Genomic DNA, 23060 nt, shown 5'->3' on the forward strand with positions numbered 1-23060 from the left:
GCTGGTCTCAGCTCCTGTCCCCGCTATGGAGCTCCCCTCACCCTCCGTCCCACTGGTGAATTCGGAGTCTGTAGTGTAGCCCTCCATGGCCATGTGGGATGCAGCTCCCTCGTGCTCCGGTGCTACTGCTCCTCCGCCTGATGATGCTAATGCACACAACAACAGGGAAACCACAAAAAGGGGGGGGAATTGGAATAAAGATATGTTGAGTGCATGGATTACCGCTACCGTTGGCGGACAAGACAGACACAGAAGCCCCCTGCACTACGCCGCACACTTGGGCTCTACAGTGCAATTCCTGGGAAATGGCCTACAAGGCTATGGACGACATCTGCACACATAGATGACACAGGGGCATGAATAGGTGTACTTGGCACTCTACAGAGGTGGGGTGGGGGCCACATGGCCATGCCTTACGGAATGGCCTAGCCTACGGAACTCGCCCTGGCCTACGGAAACCCACAGCCCTCCTCCCCCACCCAGACAACTCCACTGCGCGCAAAGTCAGCTGAATGAGAGTGTACTCACCCCCTTGTGTCTGCTGTGATGCCCTCAAGCACCCATCCAACTCCGGGTAGGCCACCGCCAGAATCCTGAACATCAAGGGGGTCATGGTTCGACGGGCACCCCTCCCACGTTGGGAGGCCATCCCCAGCTGAGTCTCCGCCGTCTTCTTGCTCCAGCGGTGAATGTCCTCCCATCTTTTCCGGCAGTGGGTGCTCTGTCTGTGGTAGACCTCCAGGGTCCGGACGTCCTTGGCGATGGCACGCCAAATATCTTTCTTCTGGTGGGCGCTGACCTACATGAAATGTACAGGGGAAGAAGAGAAGTCATTACCAACTGCACCGTAAAAGTGAGTGGCCCCCATCCCTACCCTTGCCATGTGGCACATGCACTAACCGTCTTTCATGCAGGCAGAACTCTGCCCCCTTTCGTCTTACATCCAGCCCTCTCCACACAGGCATAGCACATACAACATGCTCCCTGTGTACTTACCTGTTGGTCTGGAGGACCGTAGAGTAGCGTGTACTGGGGGAGGACCCCATCAACGAGCTTCTCCAACTCCTCCGATGTGAAGGCAGGGGCCCTTTCCCCAGACGCACGAGCCTTTGTCTCTTCCAGACTGAGGTCACAGCAGGACTTGCAGTGTAGATCCTCTCCTGTCGAAGATCAGGTATCGAGTGATTCAACAGATAGAAAATGGCGGTCACGTCCGCGGCAGTCACGTCCGCGGCGGTGCTTACCATCACTGCCGGCATACATCATCATTGGCTCCTGGGACCCATAGGGTCCAATGTTAACCAATGCAGCATTGCGTCACGGTCTCCGACCGCCTACCGCGATGGTGTACAATGCCAGCGCAGTTACCTCACATCCCATTGTCCCACTTTAGAGGTCAGGCAGCCGCCATTTCAGGGGCCCACATGGCCTAATTTCCAACTGCGTCACACATACCTAGGCCTAGTCTCAACACACATACAGGCCACCTTTTGTGTATAATTGGTGTTCTGGGTAAACTGTGGGTACGTACCTCTGAGTTGTTTGACTCTGTGGTCGCTGTTGTCCTTCATAGGCACCGTCCGCTGGGACATGTGAGGAGATGGCGGCATCCTCCGGTGTACCGACTGCTGGTGGACCTGTCGACAATGGAGGAAAGACATTTGATAATTACCTACAGGTTTGACCGTGCCACAATCCAGGAACTGTGTACCCAGTTGGAGCCAGACCTGATGTCAGCAATCCGCCATCCCACAGGAATCCCCCCTCAAGTGCACGTGCTATCAGTGCTCTATTTCCTTGCAAGTGGGTCTTTTCAAACAACTGTGGCCATGGCATCAGGGATGTCCCAGCCTATGTTTTCTAACGTATTGTCCAGAGTGTTGTCTGCCCTGCTGAAACACATGCAGAGCTACATCGTTTTCCCTCAGGGGGAGGATTTGCCTACAGTGAAAGGTGACTTCTATGCCCTCGGACATATCCCCAACATCATAGGTGCCATTGATGCGACCCATGTGGCTTTGGTCCCCCCCCACAGGAGTGAACAGGTGTACAGAAACCGGAAGAGTTATCATTCGATGAATTTACAGATGGTATGTTTGGCAGACCAGTATATCTCCCATGTGAATGCCATCATGTTCCCTGGCTCAGTGCATGATGCCTACATCCTGCGGAATAGCAGCATCCCTTATGTGATGGGTCAACTCCAGAGGCACTGTGTGTGGCTATTAGGTGAAACCCTGGAAGCAAGACAGTGGGAATGGTTGTCTGGGGTTATCCCTACAGGTTAGTATGTGTCTAACAGTTGTCCCTCGACATTTGCAGGTGACTCTGGTTGCCCCAACCTGTCATGGCTACTGACCCCAGTGAGGAATTCCAGGGCCAGGGCAGAGGAATGCTACAATGAGGCCCATGGGCGGACTAGAGGGTGATCGAGCAGACCTTCGGCCTCCTGAAGGCCAGGTTCAGGTGCCTCCACATGACAGGTGGATCCCTATTCTACTCACCAAAGAAGGTGTGCCAGATCATCGTGGCCTGCTGTATGCTTCACAACTTGGCTTTGCGACAACAGGTGCCTTTTCTGCAGGAGGATGGTCCAGATGGTGGGGTTGTGGCAGCTGTGGAGCCTGTGGACAGTGATGAGGATGAAGCAGAAGAAGAAGACATGCAGAACAGGGACTCAGTGATCCAGAAATATTTCCAGTGAAACATACGTGAGAATACATTCGTGCCTACTACATGTACTTTTACACTACTGCCTCTCTACTGTCTGTCGTTTTCAGCCAGTGTATGGTCACTGAGTTGTCACTTTCCCTTACGGTTTCACAGATGTGGGTTCCAATGTGTGTCATCTGCTTAGATTCCTCATGGACTAGAGCTGTGTGACATAGGTATGTTGACATTACTATTTCAAGAACATTTTGTCACTGTAATTGCAAATACACTATTTCAAAATCACAGACAGACTCCAGATCATTTTGTGCTTTAGGTGTGTTTATTTAAATGCAAAATATTGGAGGGGGAAGTTAAATGGTGAGGGGTGATGGCGGGGGAGAGTCCATGGCAGAGTCCAGTCTATTAGTCTCACAGGTGCATTGCCCACATGGGCATAGGAAATGGAGCTGGGGCAGTTTAATTATGGACAGGGTAACAAAGTGGGACAGTGGGATGACAATCAGGGTGGTCTCATTTCTTGGCGGGGGTCTTGGCATTGTGCTCTGTCTTGTTCCTGGATCTCCGGGACCGTTTGCGGGGTGGTTCTCTGTCTGCAGGGGGTGGGGTGCTGGTGTGGTGGTCCTGTGGCGGGGAGGTGGTGGGCAGTTCATCATCCATGCTAGTGTCAGTGGCCCCTTGTAGTGCCACAGTGTCCCTCCTGGTGTTAAGTAGTTCCTTCAGCACCCCTACGATGGTGCCCAGGGTGGAGCTGATGGTTCTGAGTTCCTCCCTGAAGCCCATATACTGTTCCTCCTGCATGCGCTGGGTCTCCTGAAACTTGGCCAGTACCGTTGCCATCGTCTCCTGGGAGTGGTGGTGTGCTCCCATGATGGAGGAGAGGGCTTTGTGGAGAGTGGGTTCCCTTGGCCTGTCTGCCCCCTGTCGCACAGCAGCCCTCCCAGTTCCCCTGTGTTCCTGGGCCTCCGACCCCTGGACCGTGTGCCCACTGCCACTGCCCCCAGGTCCCTGTTGTTGTTGGGGTGGTGGGTTATCCTGGGTTCCCTGTAGTGGTGGACACACAGCTGATTGACGTGTCCTAGGGACGGAGGTATGGGCCCGCTGGGTGGGTGCTGTGCTGGTGTTTCCAGAGGGGGGAAGGTCTGTGGTGGCCTGTGACTGTGTAAGGGGAACCGACTGTCCCGAGGTCCCCGATGGTCCGGGCTGGTCATCTAGATCCAGTTGGACAGAGCTGCTGTCATCACTGTGGGCCTCTTCTGTGGGTGGAGTGGACATGTCTGGACCCTCCGGTCTGGTGATGCTGGGCAGGGATCCTGCAGGGGTGGAAAGGCATGATTATTGCACCTGTGTGTGGCATGGTGTGCAATGGGTGGGTGACCGTGTACCCCAGTGCTGGCATTCCTGTGTGGGAGCTTGTGTGATGATGGTTCAGGGGGGTGTATGGGTATGTGCAGTGGGCATGTTTTAGTGATGGGTGTCCATGCTTTGTTGTTGCATGCAGGGCTTGGTGTTGGGATGTGTGGTTTGTGATATTGGTACATTTGTGAGGAGTTGGAGTGATAGGGGTGAAGGCGAGGGTGGGGGTATGTGATAGCATCAGGTAGAGTGGGGGATGTAATAGTTAAGATTTGACTTACCAGAGTCCATTCCTCCACCAACTCCTGCGAGGCCCTCAGGATGCAGAATCACCAAGACCTACTCCTCCCATGTTGTTAGTTGTGGGGGAGGAGGTGGGGGTCCGCCGCCAGTCCGCTGAACCACCAGGTGGTGTCTTGAGACCACGGTACGAACCTTCCCCTGTAGGTCGTTCCACCTTTTCCTGATGTCCTCCCTATTTCTTGGGTGCTGTCCCACTGCGTTGACCCTGTCCACTATTCTTCGCCATAGCTCCATCTTCCTTCCTTGCAATTTTGGCGGGTTCCGAGCTGTGGGTCATAATAGCTTTGGCGGAATTCCGCAGCCGCAGCGGTGTGTTGGCGGTCTTCTGCACGGCAGTAAGCGCCTTTTACCGCCAATGTTGTAATGACCGCCTAAGTGCCTGATTACAAGGCTGGTGGTCTGAAGACTGCCAGCTTTGCAGGGGCTGTCTGACCGCCACATGTTGAGGTTGGTGGGCAGACCCTTCCCGCCAACCTTGAGCCGTACCCACCAGGATCTCAGATCCCGACAGGCTGACGGAAGTGCAGGTTACAATCAGCCAGGGCAGCGCTCAGGTAAGTGCCGCCCTGGTGATTACAACCTTATTCTCGTCCGGCCTTTTCATGGAGGTACCACTGCCATGAAAAGGTTAGCGGAGAACAGGTGCAGGAACAGGTGCAGGGGTCTCCCTGCCCAACGCCATCGAAATGTGCACTCTCTGCTGTGCAGACAGTGCACATTTGGAGGGTGGGGGTGCCCCCTGCATGTGGATCTATTATGAGCCGGCAACAATGCTGCTGCCCCTTTCCTACTGGCTGACTGGCAGTTAGCCCAGTGGGACAATTGTAATGGGGCCGGCGAAGAGGTCGACCACATGGTGGCGACCACCCCTTCAGGAGTATGGCAGACAGGTGTATACATGTGCTAAACTCTTAATCATCCCCAAACGGCCTCATTATGACTTAGGCATTCCAACGGTCAGACTGCAAAAGTCATGGGGGTGAGGCTACTGTCATATCAGTGGCCTCACCGCTTGTCGGATTGTGATGTTTCCACCAGGCTGAGTGACGGAAACATCGTATTACGAAGTTTCTGCCCATCAGCTCAGCAAAAACAGTATGGCGGCATTGGCCTCAGCTCCCGTAAGAGAGCTGAGGCCAATGCCATTGCACAGCAGCACCCTGGGAATACGCTCTGTCTGCATAGCAGACAGTGCACATTCCGGGTTGCTGGCAGGGGGAGTCTTACATATTAAATACACCACTTAAAAAGATGCTCTGACCTTTGATATTCTTGTTAACAATATTTTTCACATACCAAAATACTTGAAACAATATTTTGGCATCACAACAAATGTATTTGATAGTTTGTCCAGACACCATCAGAGAGTCACCTATTGAGATTTGTTAGAAAGTTGTCACTAGAAATGACTGAATAAACATTCTCTCTAACAAAACGCCCATTGGTAATAAAAGTCAATTTACAGTGTAATAGTTATAAATTCCATTCCTCAGCCATTACAGTTGTGCACCTCTCTTTACCAGTCACAGAGCAATTCTACAGTCCAACTCCCTTTGCCTATTTTTGCCCTTTGTATTATTTTGCAATGAATTGTGCAAACATTCTATTAGTCTTTGCTGGAATCTGCAGGTCTAAATGAAGGTAACTTGACCAATACTCATTATAGCCAAACTGATCATTTAAATGCCAAAACTGATAAGTGGTTCCAACATGCATAATTCATGAACCTTCAGTTATGCCTCTTACTGTTTTGTAAATGTCTAGTATTAAAAAATGTTTTTGATAAAGTCACAAGTGTTTTAAGTTAACATTGTGGGAATCCTGCCAGCTCAATGACTATCCTCAGACTTTGACTCCTATTTGGTTAAGCAAAAAGGTGGGGGGACTATGATGAAAGTAAGATGCATTTCGCAGTGCTCTTTCATTTTCGTTTGTCAATATATGACTTGTGGCAGCTCTTCTTTCAGGAAATACCTCTACAACTATCCGTCACTATAGAATTCTTCCCCAGACAGTATTTTAAAGGCTCATTCATTGTACTGTACTCAGTACTTTAATGGGGTGCTGTAAAATTAATCACATTCCAATATGTTTGTTGCAGGTTTTTAAAAAAAACTGCAATAATTATATTAGTGAAAGGATGGAATAACTCCTCGTGAAAGACTAACCATGCCTACATAAAATAAAGGACTGAATATGGTGGTCTAGGGATCCTGTTTTGTTTGAATCTGTGTGCTCATGGTAGCCAATGTTAAATTTCTAGGCATTCCAGATGTTAACATATATGAATTCTTGTACAAATCCTAAAACAATATTGAAAGCAAAGTTTGTACTACTAAATATTGAGGCGATGAAGATCATGATACAAGAATATTCTGAAGAAAATATTGAAGACCAAAATTTTGAAAAGGTAAGTGCATATTGAGAAAGTGTAGATTTAATGTTACTAACTCTGCATCTATGTACCTTGAAGATATATACCTCATCAAGGTATTTATCTGAGGAGTAAGGTATAGAAAATTAGGGAAAGAACATCTATTCCTACTTATCATATCTGTATGGGGTTGGTGTTAGTTTTTGGCACTGCCTCAGATTTACGATTCCTGGTAAATCTGGGGCAGCGTCCAAAGCAACGGGTGTTGCAGTGGAAAGCCCACATCAACAACCATTGCATGTCCATCTGCCAAAGAAAACCACATCGGAGGGGCCCATATTTGCAAGGCACCATTAAGCCAAAAAAAGTGGCTTAATGCCTCCTAGTAAATATGGCGCAGTGACACTCTGGAGGTGCTAGGGGCTTGTAAATATGCCCCATATGTTGGCCACAGCCATAGCTGTGGCAAACCCACCCATTTGTTTTGGGGTAATGTTAGAGTATTGCAGGGTGTTGTGCAACAGCACTAATCCCCTATAATACCTGGGATGTTTTTTATCATCTTTCAAATACGATCACAATAGAGTTTTAATGTCTAGCATTTGCCAACCATTTGGACAATGTCACTGTCTGATTGGAGGCATCAACCAACAGTCTAAATTGGAAAAGGTTCCAGGATTTGCTAATCTCAGATGGAACCATTGCCATCTTCATACGATTTTATAATATCCCACTTTCAGCTTGGCTTCACAGAAATGTTTGTCATGATTTTTAAACAGCTCTGTGTATTACCTGTGTGTAATTTGCTGGACCACCATTTTTTAAGTTGCTTTAACACTGAACGTGAAAAAACACATCAATGAGAACTTTGTACAATACTGATACTACCCATTTGTGGGCTTCCACACAATTATGTGTGTGGGTTGTTAAGATACTGGGAAGTAAAAGTCCTGGGGTCTATGCAGGGCAATGCATTTTGATATTTGCTGAAATTTTCCATTGGTATTTTTAAGTGCATTTGCGGGTGGTTTGGGATTCTGCAAACGTCACTAACCAAATGTGTATTATTAGATAATCCACTGGTTGCACTCCTTTGTCTTTTAACTACGACCAAAGGGGTTCTTTGTTTGCAAACCAAATCTTACCATTACCTCAAGGAGTGGCTTTAAGGTGTAACAGCAGGGATCAACAAAGTTCGTACCGCCCAAAGTTCCCCCATTTGCGAGGACTTCTATTGACCTTGGTTTGATTGGTTCCCCCACTTACCTCACTTGGACTTCCATTGACTCTGGTATGATCCACTTCTGTGACGAGCACTATGCCTAGCCACACTAGTGGGGATAGTCTTTTTATTGGGACAAGTAGGGGAATGCTTGGAAGTCAGAACTTTGTGGATCCCTGCAGATTCAGAAGTTTACATCACGCAAAATGCAAGGAAAGCACTCAATTTTAGGCAAAGATTACGTTTCACAGGACATTGGACTCCTCTGGGTGTCTAATTTTCAGATATGTCTAGGTTTGTTTGGTTTCCTTGAGGTCCAAATACCACAGAATCTTTATCAAAATTAAGTCATTTTTTGAAAGATGTGGATGTCTCCACATAGTCTTTTGGATCCTTTCCTATCATGGGCACTATATCCTCCCACACAAGTAGGGAAAATTTTTATGAGAACGCATGTGGAAATGCTGGGTACTAGATAATTTATGGCTCCCCACAGATTCCAGTACTGTCACTCACAGAAATATGTGGAAAATATGTAAGTTTAGCCAAAGCTTGAGGACTTCTGAATAAGGAAACCTCATGGGAGCCACATGAGGCACACCATCCTCATGTCCCTTGGTGTCTAATTTATAAAATATTTGTGGTTGGTAGGTTTTCCTGAGAGACAATGTAGACTCCGGCAGCGAAAGCCAGAAAAGACAATATAATTGCACATCCTCTTCTCAAGTACTGACACATATTGGTTGGATTTGGTAAAAGGGTGAGTGAAAAGTTCAAAATGTAAGTTTTGTATACAAATGATTTCATGAAAATGAAAACCCAGAAATCACAGTTGTTGGACTTGGCCCTCTCTGCAGTGTCACACCCAAACATTTCTCTCAATCCTGTGTCCACTTTGTAGTTCCAAGGTTTGGTAAAAGTCCAGTTTGCTGGGTTCAGGAATACATCAAAACAAAAAAGATCACATGGTATGTTTGTATATTTTCTGCAATGCTTGCAAAACATACTTTTCCCTGCTGTTCCTTCTTTTCCAGCTCCGTAATGTTTGCCTATATGTGCTGGTGTTCTTGTTTCCAATCTATTGTAGTGGTTAGAGATTGTTTTATACTTGCAAGTATTTTCTCAGCCATGGTTAACTGTAAATTAAATGCTTTGAGGTCTATCCATTAGGAGATGACTTCCTGCAATATTTTATAGGTGTTTTCTTCTATCAAGGGGATGAAGGATGTGAGAGATGTCAGTTCTTTGAGTATGGTGTCCAGTACATTGACCTCTGCCATCCCCTCTGGTTCTTTGTGAATTGTGTGATTTTCCTTGTGACGGCCTCTGTGAACAAAAGTTGGAGGGCCAGTTTTGACACTGGAAAGTCGGGCACATGGCTCCCTGGGTTTATTACACTCTGTCACTATATATCTGAATTAGTGATAATCAGGTGACATTGCATCCATAGAACACAAAAAAGGTTTCAACTATTGTGTAATCTCCTGGATGGAACTTTCAGAAGGGTTCTCGGGGCTTGTGTGGTTTAGAAGTAGGCTAGAGAGATCAGACATCTTCGATCTCTAGAGTTCTAGTCTGACCCTATGAGAGTGGATGTGTCTTACTGCCAAATCGTCATTCGTTCTGGGTTTGGTCAGCCAGTGTAAAGCAGATGAGATATGTTCACCTCCCTACTCGTCTCTGCCGAGGCTTCACAGATATTGCAGTTCTATGCATCAATAAAAAGGTATGCCCTCTGGAAGAAGACAAGCGTGCCATGGCATTGATATGAGGGCTGTTTATGTGATGTTTCCCTATATCTTTATGAACTCTTTCCTCTGCAGAAGTTACGTTTCCAGTTAATTTACTTCTGTGTCATTCCAAAAATATAGAAAATACCTTTAGGCCAGATCACAGACCATGTTTTCCAGTCATTAATTCTATGTGCACCATTAATGATGTTCCTTCCCTCTCAAAGAAGGCCACGTTCAATGTTGTGTCCTTAGTCCCCTTTCAGCTTCTGTGATAACCGTTGGACCTGATCCACTGCTGTAGCTCTAATCTGGTTTCTGTCTTCACTCAATGCTGCTTTGTCCCATGTGTGCTGAGGGTGAGTAGTGCAGGAACATTCTGTTGACGTAGCTAAGCTGCAGGGTTGGTATTGTGTGCTTTCTGCCGTGGACCTGTTCACCTTCTATAGTGCTTCTGTGGCATGGAGCAATCCTCTTCCCCAATCCACTCTTTGAAGTAGATCCTCCACTCCACAAAGATGTTCTCCGCACTAAGGAGGCATTGATCAACTCTCCTTCACCCTGCAGGAATTTCTTTTCACTATTACAGGTCGCTGAGCTCAATAGAAGCACCCCTATTTTCCTCTATTCTTAGCTCCATCTCCGTGACTAACTCAGACCCCCAAATGGATTGCTTTTCAAGATTTTAAATTTCCTTATAAAGTGTCTTAAATTAGTTAATGTTGTTCAATCATGGTAATCCTACCATATTTCAATCTAAGTTAAAGGAAACCCTCACCACATGACCAAGCAAAATTACCTATTGCAAGATATTACCAGACAGCAGTCCATAGGACCATCGTACCTGCTGTGGTGGTCTGACCCCTACATCCTTGGTGCTCCGACCTCCAGATTAGGATGCTGGCGGTCAGACCACCACAACATTGCCTACACCACCAGGATCATAGATCCAATGGTGCTGGCAGTACAGGAAGCCATGGTCAAGCACTGCACTGCCCATGGGTGCACGACTTTCCTTTTCACCAGCCTGTTCATGGCAGTGTCACCGTCATGAAAAAACTGGTGTGAAGGCGGAGATGGGGCCACAGGAGGGGTCCTGCACTGCTCACAACATGTCAGCACACTTGGAATACGCATTGGCTGCCATGCTGTGTGCAGTTACATTGACCTCAGCTCTTTCTGTGAGCTGAAGCCAATGCTGTTGCAGTGTTTACACTGGCCAGCCTGGTGGGAACATCATAATATGGCAGGGAGGATGCAGTCGGCTTGGACTGCCACTGAAATCAGGCCCAATGTTCTAATTACATTTTGCCTGCCTCACTTCCCTCTTGTTACAGCATTTTCCATAGTTCATCCAAGGCATGATTATTTGCAATTTTGATTCTTCAGTATAGGTTCCTTGGATGAAACATGGAAGGCCTTACCAGACAATAGGATATGCAAAAAAGAGGCTGAAACTGTTAAGCGTCTCTAATTAGACTGACAAGAGATATAAAATGAAAGGAACGATTGACTGAAAAATGATGGAAATGGAAGTACAGAGTTCTGCTATTAACATGAATTTTGTATTCATAATAATGGAGAATTTCCCCTTTTTAAAAAAAGAAATACACTAGTCAATAAATGCATTTCTATCAGACTCTTCTAAATCTTTCATTGGATAGCAGACATGCAGATGTGATTGAAGACAAAAATGGAGTTTGCAAAATCCTGAATTCTAAGCTCATTACTAGTCAATATTTCAACGAATCAATCAGTCATTTGAAGATTCTTTTTCTATTCATCTCTAGACAGTTGAGATTAAAAGAGAGTAGTCTACATTGATTCTTTTTCTTATATATAGATAGATAGATGATAGATAGATAGATAGATAGATAGATAGATAGATAGATAGATAGATAGATAGATAGATAGATAGATAGATAGATAGATGAAGATTGTATTCATTTCATTCTGAAACCATACAAGCACATCTTACTAAAACATTAAAAGCAACCATAAGCATATATATCAATAAAAATAAGCAATAAAATCATCATACAATAGTCGGGTACTTAATCTGGGGACATAGTACTATGTGATCTCACAGCAAAATGAAGACAATAACTGACACATTGACAAGTCTCTTCATCTGACAGCTGTTGGAGATTCAAAAAAATGCCCTGGCATAGCTCCTAAGGCCCCTGCTTTTTTAAAAAGGAACCAAACAACTTCTTGTAAACACTTTATAAAAACCACAAAAAAACAGAAAGTGCAACATTGTTTGGAACTTTAATCACAAGAAAAGCACCTACTTCCTAGGCCATTCTGATACCCTCGGAGGAAACAGATCAAAAACATACCCGTGCCCACCCTGAATCGGAACAGTAGAGAGCGCGCCCATTGACCTTTAACAAGCCACACATACCTAGTTGGCGATATAGCAGGAGCTAGGTCCATATGACCTAATACAAATGGTGCGTTCTACCTTCTCCCTTTCCAGTTACAGCAGCGCTAATAAAGAAGCCCGCACCAACTTACTACCCACCCCAGTGCAAGGTACCCTACCTGTAAGAAGATGAGACATGTCAATTGATACAAAGGACCTTTTAACGTATCCAACCATGGCATCGAGGATACCTTATCACATGCCAAACAATTCATTATGATTTCCCTAGAAAGAACAGCCTCCTTTTTCTCCCACACGGAAAGCTACAATACGGGAGGTTTAGTACTAGCTTGAATGCTTAAATAATGAATCCCCAACTCCTTATGGCAGACATAGTGAGGTCTTGTTACCAGGGCAGCTAATAATTTCGTCAGGAGCGATCCTCCCCGCTTTGTAGGGTGTCATATTCCTTTATGCCCCACACTTCAGCTCTGTAAGCCGCTATGGGGAAACATTGTGCAGAATACACTTGAACCATTGGGGCAAGCACTCTACTCCCCTGGGGAAAGGTAGACTGAGAAGAGCGCCCACTGACCTTGCCAGTTTTGCTCGACATATTGCAACATGTGGTGCCCTGTGAGCCAATTGAACTGAAAGGTACGCCGAGATAGGGAAATGTGCCAATACGTGTCAGGCAATGCTCATCAACCCTTATGTTCACTGATTTTGTGCACTTGAGGCTGCACATCATAGTATAGAATTTAGAATAATTATTTTCAAATCCAGACTAACCATATAGTGCACTAGCTTATGCAGTGCTATGGGAGTAAGGGCCATAAGAATAGCATCATCCACATCCACGTATATCAAAGCCAGTGGCTGGGTTCAATTAATTTTAGGAACATCAGACTACATAAATTAGGTTCAGAGACAAGGTTATTTCTTATATATAAAATAAATAACAATGGGGCAAGTATGCACCCTCTACATACCCTGATATTTGAATTATTTTGTAAGGCTACTAGCACATGAAGTAAATTATGGTCCAAGCCCATCTCCAAAACCGATTTCCACAGTTTAGACTGATTGACGCAATCAAACTCCATTGAGAGGTCCATAAAATCTAGGTAAATAACAGACTATTTCGTTACCATGTATTTAGCAATAATTACATTCAAATTTAAGCACTGTTCCACTGTACCAATGCCAGCCCGAAATCGGTACTGGCACACATTTAGGATCCTGTTCTCAAGCACTCATTCAAATAGTCTGTTGTAGATAACTCTACCAAACTTTTTATCTATTAACGATATTGGGTGGTAACATTGCAGCATAGAACAATCATCCTTCTTAAATACGGGAATGATCACTGAACTTGTCCATAAAGGAGGGACACTGTCACCACTAAAATTGTTAAAGACATTTTCCAGCAATGGTGTCCATAGATCCATCCTAATAAATCAATGGGCACTCTATTGGTTCCAGGAGGTTTTTCACGCTTCCTTTGTTGTATAGCAGCTGTTACTTTTTAGACGGATATCTCTATACATACAGGTGGGACCTTCAAATCAGGTCTAATGTGTGCCGCTACCGGGGTTTAATAGATTGACAAGGAGTGGGCCTCCCAGTCTGCCCTGCTTTTGTGACATTTGATGGTAGTTAATGTCTAATCTAGAGACCGGATTTTATACACAGTACTTGAGAACTTTTATTGTCTTTAGAGTAAGCCAAGTCCTCCAGTGTATCCCAGAGAGAGGACATGATTTCATTCCGCCTCCTCGTCACCTCTGCTTTAAATTGTTTAAAAGGGAAGCTACAATAGCCTGATCTCTTTGGTAAGTGCTAAAGACTTTATGCAACAGATGATTTGCATGTGAACACTGACGATCAAACCAGTGTGGGACCTGCTTAGGCAGCCTACAAGGTCGGCAACATTTTTAAGTATCTTCCTGCCATCAGTGCTCCTTCTTGTAAACAATCCATAACTAAGGCCATGTTCTCAGTGATCACATTGCCTAAATGAGGCATGGGATCAGATAACTTCCAAAAGAGCCTTAGATTATCTGCAGAGATTATTATGTTACATAGGCCTGTGAGAGCCTTCGGGGCCTCTCTACTTGGTAGACCTAAAACTAATTCTAGTGGGTCTTTCCCTCTTGAGTCCATATCTATCCTCCCACCCCCACACCCTGTTTTCAAAGTAGAAATGTTTGTATTAAAATCACCTGCAAGACAAATATAAATCTGTTGACCTCTGGAAACCATTTATTTTGTACAATATTTGAAATGCACTCAGACAAACCTATTGTCACGTTAATCATTGTTATAAAAATTAACAAGATATAAGGCAGAACCCCCTTCAGAGCAATCACCTGACATGCCCTTCAGGACGATCTATTCACTACTTCTTGCACCTCCAATAGCAAACTGATCCAAATCGATAACCCACCAGATGCTCTACCAGAGCTGGACCGTATAGCTCAAACCTTAAAACACTGGTAACCCTCAAACACAATAGAGCTTACTTCCCACGTGTCCTAGAAAAACAGTATACAGTAATCTTTGACCATCTGCCAGTCAGGAAGGGACAATCTAGCTCGAATCCCTGCCACATTCCAGCTTACAATTCGTAAGAATCCCTTTTCCCTAGTAAAGGATTCAATCCTTGAAATACTCCTCTGTGCTGTAAACCCTACAATCGACCCATCACCTTCCACCCCCGGTACAGAGGCCGTCTGGATGTGAACAAATTCTTTGATAAGAAACCAACATCACCTCATGTGCTATAGTCTTCAATTCCCCATACTGCACTTCTTTTTGTTCTCATTCTTAATCCTATAATTTTAAACATGGGCGAGTTTAATTATAATGTGCAACTGTAAGGCCACTCTTCAATAATTGATAAACCACTCCCCATTTCTATCACTTCCTAAGAATCATGCAGTGTTGGTGCAGATATTAATGTCCCCTGCAAAGACAGATCCATTTTGTCAAACCCTTGTTTAACAGCATTGATCAATGCACAAAGTAGGTTGGCCCTCATGCTAATTCAATTAAACAAATCATTTCACCTGAGAAGTCATGGTAGGTCATGGTAGAGGAGCTAAAACATTTGTGCTGTTCTGCACTTAGGAGGGCTTCATGAGCCACCTTAATGGCCAAGTGATTCTGTACTGTAGCAAGCTTTCTAGGTTGTTTCTGGCTAGGGTGGCTTAACAAATGTCTGTGCTCCTCCTTTCAACATGATACAGATATACCCCGAATTGGCATATTTAACCTATACGTCCCTAGTATATCTTATAAAGTATACTTGGGCCTGTAAGTTAAACGTCACTAATGGACTGAAGCCCCATATATGGCCCTATACCACAGTGACAGTGTAATTCATGCAATTAGGCCCAGTATTATAGCCTGACTAAAGCAGCTTTTAAACTGCAACTTGACTTGTCAAAATAAACCCTTTTGACAGGCCTAACCCCCCTATTAAATATTAATGTCACCCCTGAAGTAGACCTAACTACCCATATTGCAAAGTGACCGGTATTTAGAAGTACCACACATAGAAATGCAAAGTTAAACATTTCCTTGCAGTGAAAAAGCCCCTGAAGCTATTTTCAATGTAGCAAGTTAGCTGTTCCAGAGGAAAGCACTGGGATGCAATATTACATTTAATAATAATGATACTTCCATCTAGCAAGCAACCAGAAATGTCATTCTTCAACTCATTGAACTGTTTGTTAGATGTTCAATTTACTTTTGAATTAAGATTTGTAATAATTATGGAAAAGTTATTTTGAGAAAGTTACCTTTACCTTGCAGAAAGCCTCTGGGGGCTAATTTGCATTGGCATCTAGTTGCAGCCCTGTGAGTGCTCAACTCCTGAATAAGGTTTTAAAACTGGTCCCAGATCAGGAGAGTAAGGCTTGGGTGTAGGGATGAGCTTTTATTCTGGTGTCCAACTGAGCAGTGCCCATACACCTAACTAACTTTAAATGGCTCCCCATTCAAAGGCAGATGTAAAATAACACCTGCACAGGCTTCTTCTTTGTTCTCCCAGTCAGAAAGGCTCCAATCATAGTGAGGGCAGGGAGCTGTCCCCTAGAATGTGTTTGAAGTGACCACAGAGGAGCGGTTGCTCATTTCCCTGGTCACACCTCTGGGATGGGAACATAGACTCTGCACAAGGAGAGAAGGGATTCACCATCTTGGGCTTAGGCAGAGAGTGGCACTGTACGATTGTTTGCTAAAGGGCACACAGGAAACATGGCAAAAGTGAGTAGGGTTACCTCAAGGCACATTTATCCTACTGGCTAGGGAGGGGTCAGAAGTCACCTACAGCTGCAAGCTGTTGTCAGGCATAATTGCTGCATCCATGGTACTCTCCTCAGAACATTACTGGACCTGTGGAAGTTCAGAAGAGGATTAAATCTGCTATCCAAGGCCAGATAAGAGCCCTGAAGGACTGGGCATGCTCTCCATCCTACACCCAGGACAAAGAAGTGAACTTCAAAGGTCCTAAGGCTGACTGCTTGTTAAAGCTACAAGGATACAATAGGCAACAAGGTGCCTTTCCTGAAACTGCTCAGCTGACCATTTCCGACTGGAACTGCTCTGGACCCTGTTGCTGGAATCTGCTGGAGTGAGTCATGCGCCCTAAGTGCTGTTCCTGAGGTCCTGCCACCCTGGGCAGTTTTCAAAGTGTACGTCCCCTAACATCTTAAGAAACCTGTAACTTGGAACCTTTTTGGCTTCAAAAGCCCTCCAGAGGAGCAGGACAAACCTGCCAAGCTGATATGAGGGTGCATTGCTGCTGAGCTAAACATTCCAGCTTCCATAGCTCGAGCTTTTTTTCATAGAAGTAAATCAGATTCAGTGCCACCTCACAGAGAAGATATCCAGGAATCTGGAGCAGTATTCAGTTATCAGCATCCTTGTCCCACTGAAGGAAACCGAACTCCAAAAGAGTGACAAAGCAGTAACATAGAACTCTTTTTCCTTCAAAGGTACCAAAAGTATCCGGCTGGAGAGTGACCTTCCTTGGGCATGAAACGCAAATATTTCTCTAGCTTAGAGGTCTTCTGCAAGCAGTCAACTGCTTCACCAGAATATTGTCCGACAGCAATCCTACCTTGTGGAGCCCTTCTCAGCCACTCCCTGCTGCCTTGTCTGCTGAAGATTATGGACTATTGTCTCAGAGACTTAGGGCCTGATTATGAATTTGGCGGTGAGGCTGTCAGACAGTCATACTGGTGGCCGCCAAAAGACCACAATGTTGGCAATCATACAGACTGCAGTATTATGAGTTACACAGGCAGGACCACTAAACGTCAGCCAAAAAAGTCACACCATCAGTACCATGGAGGGTGGGGAACTAAAGACAGGCGGTGGTTCCCTCCTCCTCCCTTACCACTCACATCCTGCGAGGAGAAGGTCTTGGCCATACTGCATCCTGAGGGCTTGTCAGGAATGCCTGGAGGAGTGGAGTCTGGTATGTCACAACACACAAATATCACAAAAATGCATTGCCATGCCTGCTCATTGCTCACCTTTTGCCACCTTCATTGTCACCCTACTCACCAGTCCAGTGTCTACCTGTCCATAGACTGCTGTCTGGCATCCCACATGTGAAGTAGACTAATCTGGTGGAACAACATCTCTGTATATTTTGTGTAGTACAGAGATTAACAGCACTACAATTCCCAGTAGCCACTGTTCTACAATTCCAAAAACCAGAACAGTGTATTCTACTCAAAATTATCTTGATTGTCAATTCCCAAATTGTAGTTTCCCCACGTGAGTGGATGACATCAGTATAGTGTATGTGTGTAGTACAGGCACTGACAGGACTGCAAAGGCCAGAAAGCACTGATACTGTCACTCCACTAAGTTAACACAGTGTTCTCAGCTCCAATTACCCTTGTCCCTGAACAAACAATTGAAATGTACTCACCTGGAAAGATGACATCTGTATAGATTGTGTAATATAGGCACTGACATGACTGCTAAGGTCAGAAGGCACTGGTACTGTCACTCCACTCAGCCAACACAGTGTTTTATGCTCCAATGACCCTTGTCCCTGAACTCACCACTGAAGTGTACTCAGCTGGAAGGATGACATCAGTATAGTGTGTGTAATACACACACTGACATGATGTTGCTAACTAAGACTTGGAGGCACTGGTACTGTCATTACAAACACCAGAACAGTATCCCCTTCCCTGAAGCCAACAGTATTTCAAATTTCAAATGATGTGTACTCACTGGGAGAGTTGGCCTCCGTCAGGTATTGTGGAGCAGTAAGAGTGACAGGACTGCAACTCACAGCAGGCACTTCTCCCCCAACTACAAACAACAAAACTGTGTCCTCCCCCAAAATGCACCTGTGTACCAAATCATCATTGAAGTGTAGTCACCTTGGAGGAAACCATTAGTATAGTGTGTGCAATGCAGGGAGTTACATGGATGCAACTCACAGTAGGCTCCCTTACTTTCACTCCATACACCAGTCTAGTGTACACTTGCAAATATGCCATAGTTTTCTAACTCACACATGAAGTGTACACACCTGAGGGAATGACATATAACAAGCGCATGAAGTGCAGGAGTGACATGACTACCAAGGCCAGGAGGCGGCATCACCACCACATCCAAACACAAGCCTAGTGAGCATCTGTCCAAATATCCTTGTTCATTAACTTGCAATGGAAGTGTAGCCACCTGAGAGGATGACCTACGTATACTGTGTGTAGTACTTGGAGTAACATGACTGTAGATCCCAGGAGGGCCAGTCCCTGTGACTACAACAACAACGCCAGTGTCCATGTAACATTGTGCATCTGTCTGTGAACTCACAAATGAAGTTAATCCATCAGGGGTGGGCCAAGGTACAGATCATGGTACACTCTGTGCTGTGGCTAACCACCTAGATCCATCTTGAGCAGCTCGGCCAAAATGAAAATATTGTGGACAGGAAGGCCAGCTCAACCTGTGTGCAAAAAAAAGAAAAAATATAAGGCCTTAAGACGCATCCCCTGAATGGTTTTGGCAGCAGACACATACACAGTACACTGGCCACATGATGTCAGCAATGCCATTTACAAAGTTCTGGTTCTGCCTGCATACAGTCAACTAGACCTTAACAACTAAACAAGATCCTGCCTAGCCACTGTTTTACCTGCACTGTTGGCAAGATGTAAGTCTATGACCATCCTCCCAAGTGCTAATTAACCCATACATTCTGCAGCTCGTTGACTGAAATGGAATTGGATTGTTACTTGAATGTCAGGTCAGTACAATTGATAGCATGTGTGCCTATCACATAAGGAAAACATGCAAATTCAATGTGTACATGGCCTTTGCTAATTGTCACTGTAAACTATTGGAGGTAGATGTTGCAATACAACTTGTAGCATTCTATTGCTCACATCAAAAGATCAAGCTGCCACTGGGAACACCAAGCCCACTCAAGAGACTGCCACTAGACCCATGGATGAAGCCTTCAGTGAGGATAACAGTCCTGGACATCTGGGCTTTGAGAATGGTTCTGGCTCATTATGGCAACATGATCAGACAACACGATTGAGCCTCACCGTGACCACATCGAGTCCTCCCAGCCCAGTTGCATCTACATCGCAGGCAGCCATTGACCCCCCAACCTCTGTCCTGAGGACAGTGACAACCATATGTTGCCCCCTAGTTAAGAATCTTGAGTGAAAACACCTCTGACAATGATGGTCCTGGAACCAACAGTAGGGAGTAAGCTGTGCCAAAGACGCAGGCACGTGATGGTGGGGATCATAGGAGGGATGTTGTAGGCCAGCGGCATGAGGCTACTGGGGATGGTCCTAGCCAGGACACCATCAGCCAAGTCTTGGGAGTATATTAAGAATCTTAAGGCGTGATGGGCCAGGTACTTGCCAAACTCAGGGACTCAGGGAGATCAAGCAGCTGCAGAGGGACTTCCATTGTGAGTCTCTGGAAAAATGAAAGGCCACCAACACCATCCTGGCCTCCCTATCAGGCATGTTCAGGTAGATAAGCAGTACCCTGATCAGGGACCGTGAGCAAAACCACACCTCTTCCTTTGGCCAAGCAACACCAGTCCCTTCAACATCTGTGGCAGCCACTAGAAGAGAGGGTCCTGTCAGGGAACGGACATGCCTCAGACATCCCTGCCTCTGTAGCATCAGAATGCCCCACTGCAAACATGGATGTCAAGCCAAGTTTCCAGGAGGTGCGAATGGCAAGACACCAGCCACATATTCACTCTGTTGACTGTTATTCAACCATTTTCCATTTTCTAGGGTAGTAGGACACTGGACTTTGGATTTCAAGTGTTGTGACATCTACCAATATGATTCCATCCACCATGACTGATTCCTCCACTTTACTTTTCTGTTGCATCTCTCAATTATTTCCTGCACTTATCACAAAAACATTGCCTGCTACTTTCTTTTACATATTTTGAAATGTAAGCCCATGTGATGCACATGAGGAAGACACAAGATGGTAATGGAATGAGGGATATGTCTCACATAGTGTCATGCCGAGAATTACTAGCAACACAATGATAAAAGTGTCTGGTCACACCAAACATTTCATGGCACTGTACAGCATATAGGCTGTTAAAATGTCTGGGAATTTAATAGCCAAGAATGGCTGAACCATATTGAGTCAGGCTAGGTATCCCAGGGTACCATCCTCCAGACAGAAGAAAGGGTTTTGTCACACCTCGTCCCATAGAATAGGCTAACAGATTGGTGGTTATTGTCACCAGCGTGAGCCTTATTGCATAAGAAACCCTGGTCTGCCAACATAACAGAAACCATGACACAGAGAGAGGGCAGTACAACGGTTCCTGATCATAGGTCCGTCCTATTACAATGATCAAGCATCTGGTGGTATGATACAAACCTATGCCAGTGGTGTGGCACAGGCTCGCTCTGTGGCCTGTAATGATGAAACACATCTACTGCTTCATACAGGTCATGCAGAATCATTGTTAATACAATGTGAAGGGCGAATGCATGGATTTCACTTGATGAGAACATATTTCAAGGCCATATGATCACTCACATGAGACAATTGGACCAACACACCACATCAAACCAGTGCATTGCGCCCTTTAGAAGTCTACCTACCCACTGTCCAAACTGCATTGGCACAGGACTCATACACCCTAAATCTGTGACCACAATTACCTGGGTCAATCCCTGTCCACTTCATGTGTCAGAAAAGCATCAGATACCTACCAATGTCACAACTCTGAAAAGCCCACATGAGGATGGCAAGGTGAAGGTATCTGGTTGAAAACAATACAAGGATTCTAGGCTAGAAAATGTATATATATGACCAAAACCTCATATCAAACATCAGTACTTATATTTACATTGAAATGAGACTGACACAAACAAAGCAGATAACCAAGGTAGTAAAATGTTCAAGGCTGGCTTAGCAACCATACCTTGGTTGTATACTGCAAAGCATAAGATCCCCTGTCTTTTGGGGGGAAAAAACCCTATGTGACATTGTTGCCAATGACCGTGTCTGCCAACAGTGACAGCCTCATACCTGGCAGACGTGAACGCAATCTTCTCGAAAATCTGTCACTTGACTCCTGACACTGCTGCCAGCAAGACACCCACTACCTGAGCTGCTGTGGTCTGCCTTTGGGAGCAATCATGCCACATCCAGAAGGTGATAGGGTAGGGCCCTGCCTTCTTCCCAGAGGAGCTTGAGAGACTAGTCACGGAGATCTTACCATTGTATGGACATCTTTCTGGTGCACCAGAGGACAGCTAAGTGCTCATGTCCACATTTTCCCTCTGCACTTCACCATTCCCTCCTCACAAGCTGGATTGTGCCCATGTGTGCCAGAATGCAATGTCAAGGCCATGGAGCTGCAGTTAGTGTGGCATTACTGTGCGGGTCGATGTGCATGTATCTGTGTTCAGTGCCAGATGTTGAGTCATAATACCTTGTTGTGTGTCTTTTTTGAGTGTACTCTGATCTACCTAATGTTGGATGCACAAAACTAGGGAAGGTGACATCACAGTCATCCACATACATCTCTTGCCACATGGATGTTGTCAATGTGAGACTACATGTACTTGCATTATAGCATGAGCTGTGTATGCATGTTGTATATGTGAGGTGTGTGTAAAGTGAGCTATGTGTATGTTGCCACAGTGATTTCAATCCACATCTGGCTTTGCTAAACTGTTGTTTTGAAGGCATATCCTGACTCACTCTGCCCTTCAAGTTGCTACATACACACCACATGCCAAATTGCTGTTGGCTACATGATGTACTGTCATGCATGGTGAGTCTGGAGTTTCATCTAGGTCCTGTCTGTTCAGCCTGCAGAGACAAGGGTCTGTCAAATGTGGGTCCAAGTCTAGGCCTTTGCTATGCAATTGTGGCACTATCCCTACTCCCTGTATCACAGTAGATCCTGTTATGTGGACAAATCTAGGCTCTGTGCTAATATGCAGATTTTTGAGGACCTTTCCCTGATCCGCATGTAAATGGGTCTAGAGAGTTAATGATCTATGACTAATTTCCACTTGGTATGATTGTCAATGTGCGTTTTTGTCTCCTGACAGGTCCCTTACTCACACAACCCTGTTGTCACCTTCACACAGGTCAAATTTGTCCTGTGCAGGCTTATTGCATAAATGATAGTCTCACAGTGCAGATAGTTTGTTGATTCCTGGGAACCAATGATATGTGACTCAGTAGTTTGGTCAAAGGCACAGAAAATGGACCATGCATGCCTTTGTTTGTTGGATGCCATCTTTATAGGATGGTCACATATGTCCAAAAGCATGTTCTGTGGCACAAGTACATAACACAGAACCCACCCCCTGAGGTAGCATGAGAATGCATTTGTTAGTCCACATGCCCACACATGAAGAGAGTAGACACTTTCTGTACCCACCATGCCAGTCCCTTCATTGTTACCAATGAGTAATGTTTGAGTTTGTACTCTGGCAGTAGCCTGTAGGAACGGTATACAGACAATCATTCTCACAGAGT

The sequence above is a fragment of the Pleurodeles waltl genome, chromosome 1_2 (genome assembly GCF_031143425.1).
Source record: "Pleurodeles waltl isolate 20211129_DDA chromosome 1_2, aPleWal1.hap1.20221129, whole genome shotgun sequence".
Lineage (NCBI taxonomy): Eukaryota > Metazoa > Chordata > Amphibia > Caudata > Salamandridae > Pleurodeles > Pleurodeles waltl.